General features: G+C 40.2%; 1 protein-coding gene across 2 annotated transcripts in view; it reads left to right on the top strand.

Annotated features, from left to right (window-relative positions):
- Nucleotides 1-6,770, top strand: part of LOC108315475 (protein kinase C epsilon type-like) — a 198,658-nt gene that overhangs the window by 5,509 nt on the left and 186,379 nt on the right. The gene's annotated exons all lie outside the window — the stretch shown is intronic.

The raw sequence follows: 6,770 nt of genomic DNA, 5'->3' as shown, positions 1-6,770 counted from the left end.
AAAAAAAAAAAAAAAAAAAAAAAGAGGACAGGCACTCAGAATACAGAGGTACAGAAAGCCATCCTTTGAGAGGCGATTCCCCGGAGTGGTGAAGTCTAGAGCCAGATTGCTCTGGACTTGAAGCCCACGTCTACCGCCTACCATCTTCAAGACCTTGTTAACCTTCTGTATTTCCATTTCTTCCCCTGTCCAAAATGGGGGATAATAAATATACCTCCCTATAATGAAATTGGGTGATTGTGGAGATTAAAATGGGTTAATATGTGTACAGTTACAGTGCATAGACCAATGCCTGATCCTTAGTAACTGCTCAATGCATGTCTACTACAATGATTATTATTATATCCCCCAAAATGAGCATGGAGCTGACCTAGAGAGCGTTTTTGACAGAATTCATTATTATATAGGCCCTGAGAAAGCCGGTTTCTGGATTCTCCAAAATAGCTCTCTTCAGTCTGGCCATCTCATTTGGCAATGAATGGGACACTACAAGTGTTGTTTCTGGTTTATATTTCCCAAGTAGCCCATCAGCAAAGCTTTGCAAAATGATGGCGCCGCTGCTGACTCTGGGAGCTAGGCCTATACCCTGTTTGGACTCTGTGAGATAGGCCTATACACCATTTGGAGAGGTTAACCTCTGAGGCCGTTCTCCCTTGGCCCACCAGAATTCACTTGGGGGAGATTCTTGCAACACAGATACCAGGGCACAGCCTCTAGCAGTGCTGATTCTGATGCCCTGAATGGAGCCTGAGTTAAGCAGGCCTGCTGAATGACCGCACTTTGATACATAGAGCCCTAGAGCACATCTCTATCTTCCGGACATTTGTAGGGAAAATTTTTTTAAAAGTATTTCTGAAACCTCCATTATCATTTAAACACAGTGGGGTGGGAGGGGACTACTAAGGGGGTAAGGAGGTAGGGAGGGACTGGCAATGGTCCATATCTCCTTTATATGCCCCTTTCCCCTGAATTCTTCCCCAGCAGCTGAGGGTCCCTGGAGCCCTCCTTTTCCCCTACTCCTGTATTACCATGTAATATTGCTCTTGCTGGTACATAGTTGGTTGTTTCACAACTACTTGAAGGATTTGTCCTTGACCCAGTGCGATCACAGGCAACCTCTTGGCATTGGGTCACTAGAGTTAAGGACCTGAGTTAGCCTCCAACTTCATGGACAGTCAAGGATTGTTTGTCCTGTTTCTTCTTCTTGGTGTCTTTGACCAGCAGCAGATTTAGTGAATATTTGAGACGCTCAATCCCTAGCTCCTCAGTGGGCCCCTCTCCCTGGAATCAGTGAGTTCTAACTGTAAGGCGCCTCTACCACTCATTAGTTATGTGACTCTGGGCATGTGACTTAGGCTTTTTCAGCCCGTTTCCTCATCTGTAAAATGGAAATGTCATAGGTCTTGACTTTTAGGGTTGCTATGAGAATTAAATAAGGAACCATAAAGCTTGTAGCAGGTGGTCTGGGTATAATACATTTCAGCAACTTTATTAATATTTGAAGAGTCATGTGTGTATATTCATAGTTTTAGAATCTTAAATCAGAACATATGGTCCAGTGAAAGATATTTTTCTCCTTGATTTGTGAGTGTATTTATATGAAAAGTCTTACATAGTCTAAAAATACATTTGATTTAGTTATGCTTAACAAATTGCCCTTTTGAAAATAATAGAATTACTTCAAATGAGATTGTTTTGGAAAGTCTAGAAACTGAGGCCGTTGTAGACAAAGGTTAATTATTTATTGAAGCATATGAGTAATTGGAAATGAGGATATTTGGGAGCTGGTGTTTTGGTTTTACTGTGCCAATGTCATCCTTCATGGATTTAAATACATTTTCAATGCTGTTCACACTAAATTCCTAATTCCACCTCATACCTGACCCTGAACTCTAGAATTTATTTATGTATGGGATTGCCTTCATGTCATCACATTTCATTGTGTAAAGGGCATCTCAAACTCTATAGGCCTAATATTGTATACCTAATTTCCCCTCTCCCCAATCTACGCCCTTCTTCCTTAGCTTAAGAAATGGCAACTCCAGCCTTCCAACTGCCCAGCCAAAAATCTTGAGGGGCCATCCTTGACACCTCTCATTCTCAGGTTCCCCGTATCTTTTACATCAGCAATATCTGCTGTTTCTGCCTTCAAAATATATCCCAAATCAGATCCTTTTTATACCTCTGCTGACCCCACTTGGGCCCAAGTCACTATTATCTCACACCTGGATTATATCAACAGCCTTGTCCCAGCTTCTCAGATCCTGTGTCTGCTCACGATGCCTCAGTAAGATTATCCCTTACCATAATTTACAAGACCAACCGAGTCAGGCCTTCTGCTGTGACCTCTCTGACCCCATCACCTGCTACTCTTCTCCTTGTTCGTTCGTCTCCAGCTATCCTGACCCACTTGGCACCCTTTAAATGCACTTACCATGCTCCTGCCTTAGTCTTTACACTTGCCATCCCATCTTTCTAGAATGCTCCTTTCCCAGATATCCACACAGCTCAAGTCTTCGCCCAGATGCTATGTTCTCAGTAAGGCCATTTCTGGCAACCCTATCTAAAAGTTCACCCTCTTCTTTTATACTTTATTTGCTCCTTTGCTGCTTTTTTTTTTTTCTTTAGCTCTTATCTTTATCTTATATCCTAGTTTTCATATTTATCTTTGTTGTTTATCTCTAATACCAGAACATCAGATGCTGTAAAAATGTTTACTGTTTTTTGTTTACTGCTATATCTTGGCACCTAAAACACTGCCTGGCACTTTGTTGAATGAATGAATAAATTGTTGAATGAATAAATGAATTTCTTGGCACACTGTTGAAGGAATGAATGAATGCACACAAAACAAGTGTGTATTTCTGTAGTACCTACTACAGTCTAGCACTATTGGTAGATATGGGGTTTGGTACAACAAAAGTTGGGTATGCATAATTCCTGCCTCTGAGGACCATGGCATCTTGATAGAAACCAGCTGAATGAATTTCTTAAACAATCCTGTATGGTTGAAAGAAGTGAGGAGGAGGAGGAGGAAGGATATTTTATTTTATAAAAATCTGTGAGATCCTTGAAGATGTTCTTATGAGAGAATGCTATATTATTTCCATGTAGCAGTTTGCATCAAGCTGAAGAATCTCCATCAAGTCTGAAGTTCCTAAAAGTAGGAATTTTCTACCCTCTGGGTGCCCAGGGCCCATGCCAGGTGCCGTGGTGAGGGAAGAAGCAAAAGGCCCACTTCCCCTCCATTTGCAGAGTTTAAATGAAGTTTAAATTCTCATCTGGGCTTTAGATACAAAATCCTTTGTAGTTGGCAGCAACAAGAAATGAAATTTCAAATTCCAGCGCCTGAACTCACAGAGCTATTGAAGCATGTTCAGACAAAGCTTCCAGGGGTTTCACTTAGGCTAAAAGAACTCCAGAGCAAGCCTGCAGTATTTTACATAAATAAAAGCTACACTTGGCAAAACACCGTATTTCTCTCCAAGTTCCTCCGGGTATATATATGCTTGTTAAGTAATTACAATCTCTTATAATGCTAATCAGCTGGGCTTCACCTGTTTGAAATTTAGTTTTCTGGCAGAAACCATGTGAAGTGGCCAAAAGTCTGTACTGTGCTGGGAGAACTGGGAGAACAGGAACATACAGTTCATTGTAACTCATTGACATCTAAACAAAATTGAAACTCCAGAGGAAATATAACTGAAATCTGTAATACTGTGCTGGGGAAGAAGAGGAAAAACAGAAGCCTGTCATAAAACCCAAATGCCGAAATGAGGATCTCCTCTCTCCCCACCCCGACTTGTCCCCTCTACCTCCCCTTGAAGTCCGAAAGAGGTAATTTTAAGCTAGTGAAAAGTCACCTTTATTTGCTAGCGAGGAGTAGACTCACTGAGCTCCTGACCCCAAGAGGTAGATAAGACTAAAAATGTAATCAAGCTCAGGAAGAGTTTTTTAAAATTTGAGTCAGTGTCTTGCTCTGTCGCCCAGGCTGGAGTGCAGTGGCGCGATCTTGGATCACTGCAACCTCTGCCTCCCAGGTTCAAGCGATCCTCCTGCCTCAGCCTCCCAGGTAGCTGGGATTACAAGCAAGAGCCACCCCACCAACAAACTTCTGTATTTTTAGTAGAGATGGGGTTTCACTGTGTTGGCCAGGCTGATCTCAAACTCCTGACCTCAAGTGATCCGCCCACCTCAGCCTCCCAAAGTGCTGGGATTACAGAAGTGAGCCACTGTGCCTGGCTTCAAGAAGAGTTTTAAAAAATCATGATGAGTGAATCTAGAATTAATTATTGAGAAGCAGTCTTTGATTTTGCTTATGTCCTTCTTGAAAAGATTTGTTTGTTTTTTTTTCAGACTATTGCATCTTTTGTTGCTTGTCTTCTTTCCCCAGGCAGATAAAAGCAACTCGTGATCAGGAAGTGTCCCCCTCTACCCCCCTTTAGCTCTCTGGGGTCTGTCTTGTAGAAGCTCAAATAGACAGCATTCTTTAATCAGACTGACTGAGTTTGTGCTCTTAGACGTTCATCATTTGGTACAGTGCTGAGAAAGAAGGAATTCACAAAAGATTCAAAGCAGTGGGCAGAGTAATGTATTCATTCATTGTTCCGGACATCCTTTCATTCACTGAGCAAATATTTACTGAATACACCAGGCACTATGCCCACTATGTCAAGAGCTAGTCGTTGCTCTCAGAGAACATATACTCTACTAAGAGACACAATTATATTCAAAGAATAACATAAATATATAGTATGTAAAATTACAACTGAGAAGGACAGCTTACCACAATCTTTTCAGCACCTGGGGACACCCAGACCTCACCTTTTCAGGGCTGGATTGCCTAATACTTTTTTCTTTCTCTAGGAAATGTATTGAATGAGGGAGTCAAGTGACTCCTATTAATTCTCCAGCTGTGAAATCAGGAGTTAGGATAGTCTAGATGCTCTGTAAAGGGACCAGTTAGCTCTTCAGACCCTACATTCTGGGACTTGGCTACGCTTAACCTTCACACGTGATAATATTTTGTCTTTATTATTCTCCATGAAGTTTATCCTTGTTTCCCCTGCAAAAGAGCCAGCTTCTGCTTTTTTTCCCTCCTTGCCTTTCTTCGTTGTGATCAAAGTCACAAAGCTATTTTTGATAGCTTGCTTCTTTATCTACCTTTGTTCAAGGCCCACAAAAACATAAATTTAATTCTTAAATGGAGCTCTCTCTCTGTGTCATAAGCCACTCAAAGATTACTCTGAAAACACGTAAGCAAGCAAGCAGAATTCCTAGAATATAGGTGTATGAACCTGTCTCCCTACCTTCTGCACTGATGCTTATCTCAACCAGTTTAGGTAGCTGAGAGAATCATCAATCACCCATTTAAGAAGGAGCATATACTTGACCAGCGTTTGCCAGACTGACTTTCAAGGAGTAGGAACCTTATGATATTTTCAGGTCTCTGTGATCAAAGAGGTTGGGAAATGTTACAGAATCAAATGCACATTAGTGTATGAAAGACTCAAGATGGTCTATCACAAAGTGAGTTGTACACCTCTGTTTAACCGGATATGTCCCCAGAATTTTTCATCATAGAATGCTCTTTTTTGGGAAACATTAAGAACTCATGTTTTGTGGACATATTTTGAAAAACATGATAATTAGAAAGAAGAACAAATGGATTTTCTCAAGTGGGCCATTTGGAAGATCAAGATTAACACCCTTTTATAAAACAGTGAATTTGAAGAACTGTGAGGATTCAAAGGAGTTGGGAATTAATGTGGGTTCTGCTAGCTGGCAGAGGCTTCTTGGTAATATTTTGAGCCAGGCCTTGAAGAAAATGGTATCTAAATAGACAGGGAAGGGAGCCCCTGTAAATTGGAAGAAGAACATAGAAAATGTTGGACAGGCAGTTTTTTAGTGTTTGGGGTTATGAGGGCAGTCAGGAGACCAGTTAAGATTAAAGGAGGAATGCAATCCAAAAAATATTGCTTGATTAAAAAAACAAAAACTATCCAAAGAAGGAGAACGGTAATTAGAATGGAGTTCATTCATTAATCTCTCCATTCATCTAGCTGGCCAGCCATTCAACAAATATATATTGAGCACTTTCTATGTTCTAGGAACTTTGCTTGGAGCAAAGTGTTGAACAAAATTACTCGTGATATATTGAAGTTTTAATTATCCAGGAAATCTATGCTGACAATCTCACATGCTGCATTTCCAATTAATTTTCTTTTGTTTGTTTATTGATAGGTCTGATAGGGATGGAGAATAACTTTGTAGTATCCTTCATGCCACTGGATGGTGGTTTGTCCAAGTTCACGGATCTAAAACTAGTAGGATGGGCTTTGGAGTTAGTCCTGGCTTTGATTTCTAGTTTTATCAGTTTTGGCTGCATATTGGGCAAATCATTTGACCTATCTGTACCCATCTCCTCATCCATAAAATAGGAATAATAGCTACGTTATAGCAAGTTTTCCATCAATGATAACTACTTATTATTGGTAATTATCTGTGATTAATGTTTATTATTAGATGCAGGTAAAATTGTGCTTCTGTTTGGGGATTTTATTAGTAATAATCAACTGAAGGGTTGTCAGGAAAACCTTCTCCAGTCCTCATGTCTCTCCCTCTTGGAAATGAATGAGCAGCAGGAGTTGGGTTTGCTGAATTCCAAGTGTGCAGAACTATAACTAGAATTCCACACACTTGGTCCTTTTTTTTTTTTTTTTTTTTTTTTTTTTTTTTTTTTTTTTTTTTTTTTTTTTTTTTTTTTTTTT

This window comes from Cebus imitator, unplaced genomic scaffold (genome assembly GCF_001604975.1).
Source record: "Cebus imitator isolate Cc_AM_T3 unplaced genomic scaffold, Cebus_imitator-1.0 Scaffold172, whole genome shotgun sequence".
In the NCBI taxonomy this organism is placed as follows: Eukaryota; Metazoa; Chordata; class Mammalia; order Primates; family Cebidae; genus Cebus; species Cebus imitator.
Note: the sequence above shows the minus strand (reverse complement) of the source record. Positions and strands in the feature narration are given on the sequence as shown.